Source organism: Balaenoptera ricei, chromosome 7, assembly GCF_028023285.1.
Source record: "Balaenoptera ricei isolate mBalRic1 chromosome 7, mBalRic1.hap2, whole genome shotgun sequence".
NCBI classification, from domain to species: domain Eukaryota; kingdom Metazoa; phylum Chordata; class Mammalia; order Artiodactyla; family Balaenopteridae; genus Balaenoptera; species Balaenoptera ricei.
Window position 1 is genome coordinate 66,108,571 of NC_082645.1, and position 16,445 is coordinate 66,125,015.

The 16,445-nt window shown below is 42.4% G+C and overlaps 1 protein-coding gene across 8 annotated transcripts in view; it reads left to right on the top strand.

The window, feature by feature from the left end:
* Positions 1-9,771: 9,771 nt before the first annotated feature.
* The window catches only part of OSBPL6 (oxysterol binding protein like 6), a 209,861-nt gene continuing 203,187 nt past the window's right edge, over positions 9,772-16,445 (top strand). For 4 of the 8 annotated variants that reach the window (XM_059928165.1, XM_059928169.1, XM_059928167.1 and 1 more), the window contains exon 1: positions 9,773-9,876. The gene's annotated coding sequence lies outside the window, so the exon portion shown is untranslated. Of the gene's footprint in view, positions 9,877-16,445 lie in introns of all 8 variants that reach the window. The other 4 variants (XM_059928168.1, XM_059928170.1, XM_059928172.1 and 1 more) reach the window with 2 other exon arrangements.

Consider the following 16,445-nt stretch of genomic DNA (forward strand, 5'->3'; position numbering starts at 1 on the left):
GCTGCGGAGAGAGCTGAACACTGAAGTTTATCTATTTATAAATCAACAGAATCCTCAGTTTTTCAAGAAACTTTTCTTTCCAACTGAAAACAGGGCCTCTGGGAGGGGATCCAAAGGAATCTATGAATATGCATCTGGGTATGTGATGCTCATCCACAGGGCAGAACCAAATGGATGATTAAATTACTCCCGGTGAGCTGGGAAGATGAGATGGTAGGCAGAACCTCCACCCACAACCACACCCCCGCCCCTAGCCAAGAGAGAGGCAGGAAGCCCTTGGGGAAAGCTACCCGGAAAATTATAACCTATGGTGTTAAAATGTAGTTAATCAATTCAGAACCAGATACCTCATCTTAAAAGTAAAGACATAAAGTTACTTGTATTTTTGTCTAGTTATTTACTTTGCCCTTACTGTTTAGTGAACATATTTTGGAAATGTCAGGGCGTATCAGCTCTGCTAAATGGAACCAAAGAAAAGAACTTTGTGTTTGGGCCAGAATTCCTGGGAGTCAGGTGTGGATAGGTCAGGCGAATCCAAATGAGGATACCTAAAGAAGTGTCTCAGTGAGACAGATCCAGCGCCCTCCCCTATCTTGACACTTAATTCTGGACCTATCCTTTAATAAAAGCTTGGAGGGTAGGGTATATTTTTTCATTCATCTATATACATTTAGCCTTCAGCTGTCAAGGCTCACATCCCTTTAGAGACATTGGTCTCCATCTGTTTAGTTTGTGAATTAGGTTTTGAAAAAAGAAAAAAGAAATCTAGATCTCATGAATTACTTTTGGCAATTTCCTCTCTATATATTATGTTGATGAATTTGACTACCACTGTTTATTAACATCTCCAAACTAATTTAAAACAACAGTTTTTGTTTGTTTCTTTTGGAAGTTGAGACATATACAGTGACTTGAATATTTCTACAGTTCTGTGATTATGGAATGGAGTTTAATAATAAAGTAAGACGATTGCGAGGTTTCATATCTATGAGGCAATTGGTTTGACGGATTGTTTTCACCAGGAAATGCTGATGTTAAAAAGGTAAATATATGTAAAGATCAGAACTGTCCTTGTGTCAGATGAGGGAGCCATAGCTCTGGACCTTGTGCTTCAGAGGTCCTTTGTGGTCCTCCTCCAGCCGTGCACTCCTCTTCAGGCGTAGATGTGCAGGACCCAGCTGGCATGCCCACCAGAGCCTTTGCTCCTCTTCTACACCAAGGACCCTGGTGCCAAGGGGCAGCTGTTTGAGAAAAGTATGGACAGAGCTTAGATGTGGGGGCTGGATTGTCCTCCTGTGTGAGCACGAAGACCCTCCTGGGATGGGTGAGAGCTGGAAGCAGGGAGAGAAGAGATGTAGGACACAGGCGTGAGCCTGGGCATATCTTCCTGCACTGCCAAGTCATCTGGTTAGACTACAAGGAATTTGAACATTCTGAATACATTCCAGGTCATTACAAAGAAACAATTGTCAAGGTAGACTAGAAAATGTTTCATTAAACTGTTTGATTTACAACTTTTGATTATTTATACATATGGTGTGTTGGTCTCCATCTGTATACCTGCCCTGGTCTCCAGGGCAATGTACCTTGTCCAGGGAATGGGAAGGTGCTTGAGGCCGAGAACAGAGTTCTAGAGCTTCAATTAATCTATGTGACGGTGGGCAAGTCACAATCTCTCAGTGCCTCAGTTTCCTCTTAAGTCAAATGAAAATCTTACCTGTGTATTTCACAAAGTGGCCACGTGATAAAATGAGAAAATGAACTTGAAATGTTATATCTAAATAATGCCACATGTAATTTGTGTAGCAATACATACTGCTGCTGCTTTTGGTATTGCCTATACACCTAACACTAGTACATAGCTCTTCTTTTCTATATTGTATATCACGCAAGACATACTTACATCTTATGAGCTAGTTTGATATTATGGTACAATCTTAAGAATCTTACCAACCTAAACCTATCCTGACACCAGCTTTGAGAGCATAAGCCAAGAGCAATATAATGCTTTTGAGGACCATTTAATCTGGTGTTTCCTAGCCACTTTCAGTGTAAAGACTCATAATATTAAAAGCAAACAAACAAATAAATAGTGGGCTAATTCATAAGAGAATTCCCTGAGAAGAAAATCATAACTAAAACCTACTATGATCTTAGTCATACTTTTAAATGAATTGTACTTTATTAATCACAAGAGCATCCACGTACATTTGAAAAAGCGTAGGTCATATTATGTGTGAGGTGGTGATTCTGTTTAGGGCAGTACCTTCTGTGTGTACAGATTCTCAGACCATGCGTTGATGAGTCCAAGGCCCCCCTAGTGGTTGTCAGCACATTGAAGCTTATAATCAAACAGAGGGAACAAGGCAAGTCCAACATAATCTAGGAAAAATACAGGAAGCAGTCTGTGGGAGTTACAGTCACATTCAAATCTGGCAGAGATCAGCAAAAGTTTCATGAAAATCATGACATTTGTGTTTCATCTCCAAGGAAGATTTTTGGAAAGCAGAGGTAACCCAAGTAATGTTTGTCTCGAGGCATCTACATAGGAGGCTCTTCTAACATGTTACTGTAATAATCCTTAAAACAACCTTACTAGGTTTGGGAAATTAAAAAAAAAAAAAAAAAAGAGCCTGGGGCTCAGACAGAGGTTCAGAAACACATTCAAAGTCAAACAGCTAGGAAAGGTTGGGCTTATAAGCTGTCTTTCTGACTTTTCTCTTTCCAATTTACTGTTTTTTTCTCAATTTTCAGTTGTTTTCTTACCACTTTTCTGACTTTTGGGAGGGGGATATCTATGTACCATCTACAGTATTTTTTACCTTGTATGTTTTTAAATAGACTCTCTTTTTAAAAAATATTCTTAAATGAATGCATTTTATAAACAAATTTATATCACAAGCTACAAACAAAATAAAACTAAGTGTAGTGAAAACCAACAAACATAGAATGTCGTTAAATTCTGGAACCATCCCACTAGGATCAAAGACTCTGAGCCTGGGGTCTGCTTGCTCTTTGTTAAAATGGGACATTTTCAAGTGTTAAAGGGACATATTAAAAACATATAAGCACCAAACTGAGCCTTGCTTCTTGAGGTAAATCAAAACCAAAAAAAAAAAAAAGGAAAAGAAAGAAAGAGAAAAAAATGAAAAGACTAACTCTGTAATTCAATGGCTTTAAAATACATGTCTGGGCACCACCTAAATCATCTCACCACACTTTTGTAACATGCCCTATTCTTTGTAGTAGAAGAAAGTCTAGAGATAAACACAGAGAAATGACCCTTTCAGAGAATTGGAAGAAAGATATCAAGTGCCTCAGTTCAGCAGCATCCATCATTATGCTAATTATCCTTCAAGAGCTTTCAACTCCCCTAGCATCTTTGTCCATCAGGAAAGTTGGGTTAGTTCCCTTAGCCCCTCTGGAGGGAGGGAGGCCTGTACACGGAGGACTCAAGTAATAACAAGGACACTTTAAGGATCTAGTCCTCCCAAAGAGCCTGTGGGCTGAGAAGGTATGTTCTGGGTCTGAGTTCACTTACAGGAAAGTTGTTTTTCAAATTAGGCCCTGGGCTATGAAGCACAGAGTGGATTCCGTTTTGCTGATTTTATTCAACAATCTTGGGGGGAGACTTCATTTTCAATTTTTGTGGTCCTAAGGGACTTGTTGTGTCTGTGCCCAAAGAGTCTATTTTTCCATGTGAGCTAATCCTGTGTTTGAGTGTGTGTGTTTTATAAAAACCCAGAGAATGGAGCACAGTTGAGTTGCTGGTCAGCAAATGGTATGAGCATGGTGACGGTCACTCTCAGGCCTTAGGATCTGAATCCCTAACGCCTGGATGTCCGGAGACAGCAGGGCCCATGTTCCCTTGCACAACCTTACCAGCAAGTGAGTGTACAATGGAAATAAGTCTCAATTATAACTCACGCAAACACTTATCGCTGAGTACAATCCAATCCATCAAAAATCGAGTTGGCTCTACCTTTAAAACACAGATTAAATTCAACAGCTGCTTATCTTCTGGCCTGTTCCAGCTTTATCACACACCTGAACGATGGCACAGCCTCTTACCTGCTTCCACCCTTGACCATCTATAGCCTATTCTTGACACAGCAGCCAGAGTAGCTCTTTTAAAACAAGTCAGATCATTTCACTCCACTGCATAGACCTGTGATTGACGCCCATCACACTCAGAATAAAACCCAAGTCCTCACAATGGCCTGCAGGCCGTACATGATTTGGGCCCCATTACCTCTCTCTCCTCATACTCCCTTCCAAGCTCATTCTGTTCCAGGCACTCTGGCCTCCTTTGTCCTTCCTGGAACACACCAGTCATGCCACTCCCAAGGTTTTGCAGTGACTGGTCTCTCTGACTGGGATGGGAACCTCCCATCCCCATACATCTGCTTGACTAACTTCCTCAGCCCCTTCAAGTCTTTCCTCAAATGTCATCTGCTCAACGAGGCCCAGACTGACCACTTTATTTAATACAGTAAGTCCCCTACATATGAACGAGTTTCATTCTGAGAGCGTGTTCATAAGCCCAATTTGTTCGTAAGTCCAACAAAGTTAGCCTAGGTACCCAACTAATACAGTCGGCTATATAGTACTGTACTGTAATAGGTTTGTAATACTTTTCACACAAATAATACATAAAAAACAAACAAACACAAAAAAGAAAACATTTTTAATCTTACAGTACAGTACCTTGAAAAGTGCAGTAGTACAGTACAAGAGCTGGCATACAGGGACCAGCATCGAGTGAACAGGCAAGAAGAGCTACTGACTGGAGGAGGGAGAGGAGGTGGGAGATGGTAGAGCTGAAGGATGGTCAGCAATAGGAGACGGAGGGCAAGCTGCAATTTCACTCATGCCTGACGTTGATGGAAAGCACCTTTGCATCTTGGAAAGTTCGCACTTGAAGGTTCGTATGTAGAGGACTTACTGTATTGCAACTTGGCTACCCACCTCCATTTATCTTAATGTGCTCAACTTAATGTACTCATATCACTTACAACTTTCTAATATACCGTGTAATTTACTTACCTGTTAGGTTTATTGTGGATTGTCTGTCTCCCCCTGCTGGAATGTAAGCTTTACGAGGGCAGACTCTATGTTTTGCTCACTCCCATCTCAAGCACCCAGAATAATGCCTAACACAATAATGCCTAAGGCTCAATAAATATTTATTGAATTAAATGAACAAAGCAGGTACCAAAACCACCTCAACCTCCACAACTTATAACCTCAACAAAATCCCAATTCTCAATCCTTTTAGGCACTCTGATAAGCACTCTGAATGAAAGCTTCACTCTGAAGCGGAGATAATATTCCATGGGCTGGATCAGCAAGTCGTCCGAGCAGATCATGACAATGTGGGAAATAAGCGTATGGGACTAAATGGAGTTTGGGACATGGAGGTTAGGCTTCTGAATTTGTCAGGTGTTTACACACCTTTTTTTTAAATTGAAGTACAGTTGATGTACAATAATACATAAGTTACAGATGCACAATAGAGTGATTCACAATTTTTAAATGTTATTGTCCATTTGTAGTTATTATAAAATATTGACTATATTCCACACAGGAGTTCTTTTTTTTTTTTTTCACACAGGAGTTCTTGATGGCAATATTCTTGGTAAGAAAAGATTCAACAATATGTATGATTTTTATGAAGCATTGTAGGAATTATGGGGGGGGGAGGATGTATGCACATATTCAAAAACAGCACCAAGTCTGACAGACAAATAAGCTGCAGATAAGGATAGATCAAGACCCCTCACCCTAGAAGCACTAGGTAATATTGCACCCCCTTCCTGCAAGGACTCATTGTTTCAAAGAGTTTGCCTTTTGATTTTCTCACTGTGTTCCTTTGGTATTGTGAAAATGGTAAATTTGTAAAAAACAAAAACAAAGAAACAAACAAAAAAAAACCCTTTACTCTACAAAGAATAAATTACAAAGGGAATGCTCATCTTTATACTCAACTTTACAACAAAATGAGAGATGTGGATAGGATGTTTCCATAGCTAGGGAAAGATACTAGTCATAATTTTCCAACTGAGATTTGATTTATCGTTTTCCATGCAAGGAGCCAAAATGATGTTTCAACAAAGGTAAAATGAGCCATTGTTCATTTTGATAATATGGGAGTGATTCACTAAGGTAGGTTAATTTAGTAATAAAGTAGTGAATAATTAAGTAATAATAAAAATATTTTCAAGCCTGAACACTCTTAATGAACAAATACTAAGCAAATTATGAATATTTTTGTTGCTTGTGTAGGACACAGCTACAGTACCTCCTCCGCTTCTCTTGGCCTCACGTTTCTCTCGGTCTCTGAGCTACTTGCCCTGCCTCAATTGCCCCACAGGTGACTGACCCAGTGCAGGCCTCCTGGAGCAGATCAGCCGCAAGCTTATGCCCCTGGCCAGCGGGGTTCAGTCAGGGAAGCAGAAGCACTCTGAGTATGTTAAACAAGGAACTTATTAAAGGAATTAGACTTCCACATTTGCTGGAGGAGCTGGGGAATTAAGAGTCTAAAAAGTGGTTGTTGAAAGATCAGAGACCAGCCCTGACATAAGCGAAGGAGTCCGAGCTTGCAGGGAAATCTGGAAGCTAGGCACATCCAGTTGCTGTGGTGGCACCACAAGCAGGGCTGGTGGAGATGCCTATGGAAGGTGGTGGGCTCTTTGTGACTACTACCTCTGAGTCTCTGTGAGAGTCTGTTAGCCTGACTGTGGTCACGGTTATTCGACCAGGGGGAACGCAGGGCAGAGAAGAGTGAGAACAAGAACTCTCTTACATCCAGACATTTCTCTCTTGCCACATCTAACCAATGATGACTTTCAGAGTTTAATGGCTGCTGCTTCATTTTTGTTGAAATGAAACTCAAATCTCAGGCAACCTCAGTTTTATCCACCCAGACAAATACAGACCTTTAAGCATATAAGAAAGGGGATTCTGGAAAACATAGTTTCCAACATAACCAAGTTGCCTATAGAACAATCTTGCACAAATACCGTACCATGGCTGCAGAGTATGGGGTTTGTTTCTCTTTGCCAGAGGGATCAGATGAGTCAGCCTGGAAGTTGGGGGAGTTAACCACCAGTGGGGTAAATTTTGACCAGTGGGAGATACGAGATGGGAGGGAGCTTGCAGGTAAATTTCTTCTTTGGTCCTTATGCCTTGCTGGGCATGTTTTCTATAGAGCCTGTCCATAGACATGGCACATGGCCAAGCAACTGGGTGCGTCTCCTCAGGGTCATGAAACATAGACCAGGTTGGCAATATATCGCCATGTATTTGCTTCCCATTCTTCCCTGTTGCACGTCTTTTTTCCTCACTCTTGATGCCCTGAGACTGCATCATTCAACGAAGCATTAGCATTTCGGCCTTCCTAAGAAATCCCAGCTAAAATTGTACCCATAGAAAAATTGCAAAGAAAATGAAGTGTGAGAGTTATATGAAAAGAATTGATGGTGAGAGCTATGATTCCTGTGAGGCTCAGTTTATTTCTGTATGATAAAATTATAGCATTAATAGTAGTATTTAAGAATATCATTATCTTCCTTCACTGAAAAAGCCTATGAACAAGTATTTCTGAGGCAAACTGAAGGACTGAATCGGGAAGCACAGATCCTTTTAGCCAACATGTGACTTGTGACCTAAACTCTCAGCAAGAATACACTTAATGAAAACATTGCTTTCTGGCAACCTCTGAGCAATAACCCTGCCATAGCTCAAAACGCAGTGAAAAGCCTGTTACTCATTTTACCTATGTATGCCAGTCTGTTTTCAAAATATTGTGATACGCAGAGCAGAAAAACTGCCTTGATGTTCCATGTCAGCTCACTTTATTCCACCCATTTCCTCAAATGGATGGGTGTAGTGCCATCACATCTTCTTTGATCATTAATCAATGAGACATGTAGGAGACTTTCCCCCTGATATTTAAAACCTATTTTTAAAATAATAAAACAGGGAATTCCCTGGTAGTCTTGTGATTAGGACTCAGTGCTTTCACTGCTGAGGGCCCGGGTTCAATCCCTGGTCGGGGAAATAAGATCCCGCAAGCCACGCAGCGCGCCCCACCCCGCAGCCCCCCCAATTAGTTAATTAATTACAAAAATAAAATAATAAAACAGACAGAGATACTATGGAATAGAGGGAAAGCATACAAGCATTCTTAAGGTAAAACATGAGATTTAGGTTGTGATAGTTCCTTTCCCCTCCCTAATAGTTTATGGTTCTCTGCTATTAGAGGTTTAGTGGAAAATTTTGAGAAGCATTTCTTTAGGTTAAAGACTCTGTGGGTGCTCTCTCATCTCCTTTCAAACTCGTATTTTCTTGTATATGGGATTTGGATTTTTTTTTTTTTTTTCTTTTTAGAGAGAGAGAGCAGTTTCAGTAGAGTTTCTCTCAATGGAACCCAGATGGAAGGAGTGAAAAGGTGGTGATAGTCAAGTGAAGGTCAGAGCCCCAGTCGTTCCCTTGAGGAGGCTTTCTCCACAGGGAAGGAGTTAAGGTGAAACTGTGACATGTCACAGGGTTCAGCATCTATTATTTTATGACAGGACGATATGAGAACGTTGTTAGTGAGGGTGGAAGAAGCTAATCCAAAAAGTGAGACTGGAGATTCAAGAGAAATTGTGTGTGGGAATGACTATGTTTCATAGCGAAGCAGGGTTTTTATCAGCACAGAGAACAGTGAAATGCCATCACAGTTGCCTCTGTGGGTACCAATATCTTCAATTTTTGAGGGCACCTCTCCCCCGACTCATCCAACCTGGACCCCTAGAGAGCCCACAAAGCACTCCAGCGCTGTTTCTCTAGTAGTTCCTGTTACAATCCGTGTTCTCTGGATTTTTTTCTCCTGAAGGTGGTGATGACAATAATGTCTTGAGATACTTCCGACATTTCCCCAATCATCCCTTTACAGAAGAAACGTCTGTGTAAAATTACCCCGTCTTTCCCAGCAAATTTGCCTTTAGATTAATTTGCCCTTGGGTATAGGCTGGGAACGGTTTAAGGGTAGAAGAGTTTAAGGGGCTGGGAAGGGTCGTAGTGAGGTGTGTCTCTGGGCCGGGGAAGTTTTTGCTCGGGAGCGTCAGGGCCGGCGGGGAGCAGGCACACACAGTCCCGTCTGATTATCGACCAGCCTGAGCGACGGCCTGAGACAGGGGCCGGGCGGCGCCTCCAGGGAGGTGGCCGGGCTGCTGTTCCCTTCTGAATCCGCTCTCCCACGGTGCTCGGAGCGGCTGCGCTCCAAGCCCCGAGCGCTGAGACCATCTGGGGCCACCCCGTGCAGACCAGGGCTGGCCCACCTCCGCCGGCTGGAGCTAGGGCGAACGGGGTCGTTTCTACGGCGCTCAGGCCCGGGGATGTCCGGTCAGGGGCTTCACGGCTGTGATCTCTGGGCACCAGGGGTGTTCCCACGGGGGCCGGGCCGGGAGTGAGCCCAGGCAGTGAGACCCCGCGCCTCGGAGGCTCGGCGCGCCCAGCCCGCGGCTCTCCGGGCAGCGCGGCGAGGTTGTCCAGCAGGTCCCGCGCGCCGCTGGAGCTCCGAACGCCGCGGCTCTACTCCAGCCCAGCCAGCCAGCCAGCCAGCCAGCGGGAGCCGGGGGCGGGCAGCCCGGAGCACCGCCCCGCCAGCGCGCCCCGCCCGTGGGAGAGGAGGGGCTGCGGCGCCACGGACCACTGGAGGCGCAGCGCCGCCGTCACCGCAGCTGTCGGCGCCGGAGACCGCGGATCCACGCAGGCGGCGCCCGCGCCTCGGCTCCCGGCCGGCCCGCGCGCTCTCCCGACCGCCGGGGCCATCTGCAGCCTCCCGCCGCTGCCGCCGCACGGTCGGCGGCGCCGCTGCTCGTCTTCCAGGTAGGTGTCCTAGCTGCGGAGGGGACCTCTGGAGCGGCACGATGGTGCCCACACCCCGGCCCGGGGGCATTGTGCGCGGCCGGAGGGCCGAGGACCCTGAGGGACGCACGGCCGGGCAGCCCGGCTTGGGCCTCTGAGGCATCGAGCTCTCCGGGGGTTCCCCTGGCCAGAGAGCCCGGGGCGGCAGTGCCAGTCCCGCCCCGCGGCCGAGGTGGGAGGGGGCGTCTGGGTCCCCGTCCGCGCTCGCCGCCCTCCCCTCCCCCTCGTCGTGGGGAATTCCGGCCGCCCGGCTCTAGTTCCAGCATCCCCCCCGCGCAGCCCCGCGCCCCGGCTGCTGGGATGGAAGCTGGGGCAGGGACAGGGACAGGAACTGATATAATTGTCTGCGGAGAACCCGACCGGCGCGCCCGCGCCCGCTCTAGCTAACGCCTACGCCGCACCTTTCAGGGAAGCTGGGGAGCGGAGAGGAGCGGCTGGGGAAGTTGTGCATTGGGTTTCATTGTGCGCGTGCACTGCGGACTGCCCTCTCGGGGCACCCCTGCCCACAAGCTGCTGGCGCCCCTGCAGCCTTTCCTGCAGCCTTCGTCCACACCCCCGGCCAGGGCCGAGCCTGCCTTCTCTGGGTCAGACCGGGACAGGGTTTTCATTGCAGTCAAGACGTGCTTCCCCTGCATCCAGCGGGAGCTGCCTGCAAAACGTGGGGCCGGGGATGCTGGGCGAGGAGGGGATGGGAGACCTAGGGAGGAAGCCGGGAAGAAGTAATGACACCAGCACATTTTTTTAAAAAGCCTCTGCTGTATACAGACACATCCGCATGACATCTTTAAAGCTGTTTTTGAAAGTTATGACCAGATACTGATTTTGTGGCAATCTGTTATATACCTGAAGGTAGCTTAAACAGAGACCGAAAGCTGGGGAAACCATTACATAATGGACGTGAAGCAATTGACATGAAACTAAGTGAACCCACTGGGTTGCCAATTTATTTCTTCCTCCTGGATGCAAAGTCCTATAGGCTTTTTCTCTATAAGAATTTACATTTTTAAATCGCTGGATTAGTTTTAGCAAACTGTGCTTTTTTTTCCCCCAAATAACAAAATAATTTTTCTTGACTATCTTTTCTTAAATTTAAAAATTGCATGCTAATGGATAGTTGTATATCATAGAGCTGATTAATAAATGTGGTCTTTCTCCAGAGGTAAAAATTTTTAATATTCCTGCTCAATATCATTAACTTTGTTTTCCTCTTGGTTGTATTTTTTCTCCCTCTGTCCTCCCCTTTTTGTTTTTTGGAAGCATTTCTACAGTTTTAGGTACTGCGAGCTCACAATGTTGATATTCCTATCTAATGCCACAGCATTGCAGATACAAAGACTAATAATAAATGAAACAGAAGACCTCACAGTAACTCAGAGTGAGCAGGGTTCCCAAGGTCGAAGGGAAGCTGCAGTGTAACCGGGCTATAATCACCTACAGAGAATATGCATAGCCCTCCTTGGGTTATAAGGCAAGCCCTGATTGGTGGAATATTATTCCTATTATTATTTTACCCCTGGATTTCGTGTGTTTCCCCCTAAAAAAAATTTTTTTTCTCCAAGTAGAAACACAATATTTTGAAATTAAAATCTTTGCTTTTAGAAAGCCTAAAAATCCAGGGTTTGCTCATATTTCCAGTTTTCATGTTGATAACTCCATTTTACATTCAGCGGATGGATTCCTTTCGGGATATCTCAGTTTCAAATTATGATGGTTTATCAGATGTCTCTTGGTTATAATACAATGTGATTCTGTTAGACTTTTACAGGATCACTTAATATAAGTTTTCTTGTCCTTAGATGGCTTTAACTTTATTTTATGTTAGTTAACTTTATTCCAAGAAAAAAGGTAAAATCCTTTCAAGAAGAAATATTTATTTTTGGAGATCTGTAGCATCACTGCAGAAGTAGAATTAGGTTAATGCCTAAGTAGATAAAAGTTTTTTTTTTAAATTAATTTATTTTTGGCTGCGTTGGGTCTTCGTTGCTGCACGCGGGCTTTCTCTGGTTGCAGAGAGCGGGGGCTACTCTTCGTTGTGGTGTGCGGGCTTCTCATCGCGGTGGCTTCTCTTGTTGCGGAGCACGGGCTCTAGGCGCACGGGCTTCAGTAGTTGTGGCACGTGGGCTCGGTAGTTGTGGCTCGCGGGCTCTAGAGCGCAGGCTCAGTAGTTGTGGTGCACGGGCTTAGTTGCTCTGCGGCATGTGGGATCCTCCTGGACCAGGGATCCAACCCGTGTCCCCTGCATTGGCAGGCAGATTCTTAACCACTGTGCCACCAGGGAAGTCCTAGATAAAAGTTTTATGTGACTTTATTCATAAAACTGTTGGACTAGGGAAAAGGTATAATTTTTATTAAAATGCCTTGGTTAAGTAACATGCAGTAATCATTCAATGGATACTTACTTATTGAGCACCTATCTGTTTAGGACATTGGTCTAGGCATGTGGGAGATACAAATAAGAATGAAAAGATGCCCCTCTTTCCGCAAGAGTTTGTTGTCTTGTTTGGAAGGATAAGGCATGAATTCTTAAAATAGGGACTTTTTTTTTTTTTTACTTCAAAGGTTAAGTAATAATTCTAATACTTTTTATAAGTTTGTTTTTAATTTTGAAAAAAAGGTCTCATACTATCTGTTGATGTCTGAGACTTTTTTTCCCCCACTCAACGTTATGTCACTAAGATTCATCCATGTTGTATGCAGCTGTAGTTCACTGACTTCCACTGCTGTACAGTATTCCATCATTTGTCTGTAACACAATATGTTTCCCTGCTCTCTTACCAATGGCTATTTTTTTTTCATTTTTAAGAAGATTGCAAAGAGTGCTGCTTTGATCATTCATGCTTCCTGGGGCACATGGGCAAGTGTTTCTCTTGGGTAAATACCAAGGTATAGAATTGTTGATTGTGTAGGATGTGTGAATATGCAACTGATAGATACTGCCAAATTATTTTCTAAAATTGTACTAATTTACACAAGCCAGAGAAACAAGCAAACACAAATAATCAAATACAAACAAGCATAAGTGTGTGTGTGTGTGTGTGTGTGTGTGTGTGTGTGTGTCTGTGTGTTGGATTGCCTTCCCTTGGCATAGTGATTTGGAGAACACATTGCTGGTAATTCCAAAAGCAGTTGAATGACAATGTGGCAGCATCTTTAAAACAAAAACAAACAAACAAACAAAAAAAGACCTCCCCAGGAAAAAAGCTTGTTGCTCACCAATAAAGTCAGAAGTTATCAAAAAAGCTCATAAGAGAGTAAAGGACTCTCTTTATTATTATTATTATTATTAATAATAAAGCCTCTGTTATTCAAGGATGATTTTCCACATCCCTTGCTTCAGCTATACATTCCTTACATCCCCTGAATAGATGTGTGTTTATATGATTTGAAATCCAGAGTGAACTTAGTAGTTTTGATCAAGAAAATGAACTAAAATTAATTTTAGGGGTAACTGACACGATGTCCATCTCAGTTACTGAACTTAGTAGTCTGCCTTTCTAGTGTGGTTCTGAGTTTCCATGAACTTTGGAGGCAGTTCTACATCCATCCATTCAATCACCAACCCCCTGGCTGGTCACTTCTGTGGGTCTCATGTGGCGGTGACACAGGCACATTGAGTGTCATACTTCTTCATTCAGCCAGCGTTTATTGAACACCTAGTATGTGTCAAACACCATATTAGGTGCTGGGTCATAAACATGTCTGCCCTCAAGGATCTACCCAAAACAGACTCTACCCAAAACAAATCACTGTTGAATATGTATACGTGTGTGGGGGGTGGATCTGGTTTTGGCTTTAGAATGTGCATGAAGTATCTATTTTTTCTTTTGTTCCCTAAACTTTTTCCAGATTTATGTTTAGACCTCCTTGAGTTGGGAGTGCTTAAATATAGTTTTATTTTATTGGCTTTTTAAAAGCAGAAGCTTTAAAAGGACTTACTCATGGTAAGTCCTTTTGTCATGTTATCAAATGGGAGAAAGACAGAGGTCAGGGAAGAGATATCTGGATGGGTGAATTCAGATTTGTTGGGAATGGACCATGACTTAGTGTCAAATTGATTTTTAAAGGGAAAAATAGAAAATAGACAACGATGGTTGAATGGTCATTAAGAGATCCAACTTGGGTATTACAGGGAACTGAGTATGTTGAGTCATGATGGTCTCAAGACGAAGTTCCTGGTGGGTTATATGAACCCATTTTCTTGAAAGTTTGTATTCACTTACTTTGTGTATGTATGAACGTAGTTTATATATATATATATATTTTTTTTTTTTTTTAAATTTATTTTATTTATTTATTTTTGGCTGCGTTGGGTCTTTGTTGCTGCGTGTGGGCTCCCTCCAGTTGCGGCGAGCGGGGGCCACTCTTCCTTGCGGTGCGCGGGCTTCTCCCTGCAGTGGCCTCTCCTGTTTTTGGAGCATGGCCTCTAGGCGCGCTAGTTTTTATATTACAATACATCATAATGCAAATGTTAAATATCTGTAAAAGGATTATGTTAATAGAGTGGTGAATTATGGGAAGCAGAAACGTCCAAGGACTCTTTCTTACAGTGGTTTGGCAGGTTACTTGAAAGTAAAAATTACCCTGTGTGAGGGAATTCCATCTGCTGGGGCCAGTGTCTCAGAAGATCTATATAGTAAGCTGACAAAAGGCAGAGCTTGAAAGGAGGTCACTCCGAGTAATCTGATAGCCAGGACTATCTAAGGGATAACTGGGTTAGAGGGAGCATTAAGTATGTAACTTCACTCTTAAAATAAGCTTAAGTAAGTAAATAAATAAATAAGCTTAAGTACATAACAATAAGTTTAAATAGGTAAAAAACATTTAAGAAAAATATTGCCAGATTATCATTTAATATGTTTCAGCAGTGTTATGAGACTGAGTACAAAGAATTCATGATTAATACACAAAAGTTATCTTCTCCTTAGAGATGATGGATTATATGTTTTTCTGTTCAAGAAAAGCTAGATGTGTCAATTTGTAAAATATATGAAGAAAGTGCCCAGACACTGGAGATACTTATATTTGCTTGATGTGCTGATGCTTGAACGACCTTTATGTTAGATTCATGAGGTGTTAGAGGTGAAAGGACTTTAAAAATCTTTTATTCCAATTCCAACCTCTCCCATTTCCCAGGTGGAAAAACTGAGGCCCAGAGACTTGCCCAGTGAGGTACTAGCACCATTAGCAGATAATGTGTCAAATAATTTACTTCTTTTGGTGGTAACAGGAAATAAAGCTCTTTCCTAAGTTATGGGTAGGTGAATAAGAAGATGAACCAATAGCAACCTCTGCAGTAGATTTTAAGCTTCCTTTCTGTCATTCTCTTTGAGTGGTTGGTGTAGGAAGTGAAATCAAGCATATCTTTTAAAATTTTCTTAGATTTTTAGAGAAAAGGCTTTGTTTTTGAGGGTATGATGAGAGGAATAAACACTACAAATATGATTATTTAAAATTTTTTGATGTTTGCTATTTTGATACCCATAGCTTTGTCTTTTAACTCAATGGACGGGAAAGGATAGAGAAAATTAAATTATCCTGTGCTTCTTTTCCTTTGTCATTCTCTTTCCATAAGCTAATATGAGACAAAATCAAAGTGTAGAGGGAATTGAGTCAGGAATAGAACATCAACTTTTATTTTTTTATCTTGCATCTTATTGAGGCAATTTTCACTGTAGCTCTTGAGACAGACTTATCCACCCTTTGAAAAGAGTGTGGAAGTAGAAGGGAGAACAACAGCAGTGTATTTTCAGAATCTTTTTTTCAAGAGTCAAATCTAAAATAAACCTGGCCTCAATTTCCAGCAATAGCTTTATTTCACAGCTCCTAAACCAGTGCTTAAGTTTTACCATAAATTTGAAGAAGTTACCTTAATGTTTTTTATACATAATACAATGTTGCTACAAGTAATATACTGTGATCAGCTACTAAAGTTTAAAGAATAAAGTATCTAAAAGAACCTTACAATTAAAAAAATTTTTTGTTACATGTCATTTCTGTAGATAAAGTGGAAAGTCTGATTTTATTTTAAATTAAGATAACATTTTTGCTTTCTGTTTGACTGTAGCGGCTAGACAAGCTTTTGCATATTCGCACCCCATCAGGCAACAATGTGAACAGTTTTTGTTGTATAATTTCCCTAGAATAGAAAAAGTAGCACAATTTGAATGGCATGTTGATTATGAAAAGACATTAATGAAATTCTTTTTGATCTCAATAAACCTCCAGTTGAAGCAAGAACTATAAAAAGAGTGTGATCTCCAGGGTAGGCCAAGCGAATGTAGGATCCATGTGAAACTTCAGGAAGATAGCAAGGGAAAGGAAGAGATCAAAATCCACAGGAATTCAGAATGATGGAACAAGAAGGTCAGGGAAGGAAGTAGATGGATATTATATCCCAGCTTGTCTTCCAGTTTTATTTCAAAAAGGGCCAACAGAGGAAATAAAAGTGTGAATCTAAAGGCTTATGGAGATCAGATATTATAGAAGATGTCTATTTCTACACTTAAAAAAACCTTTTAAACATCTTAAAG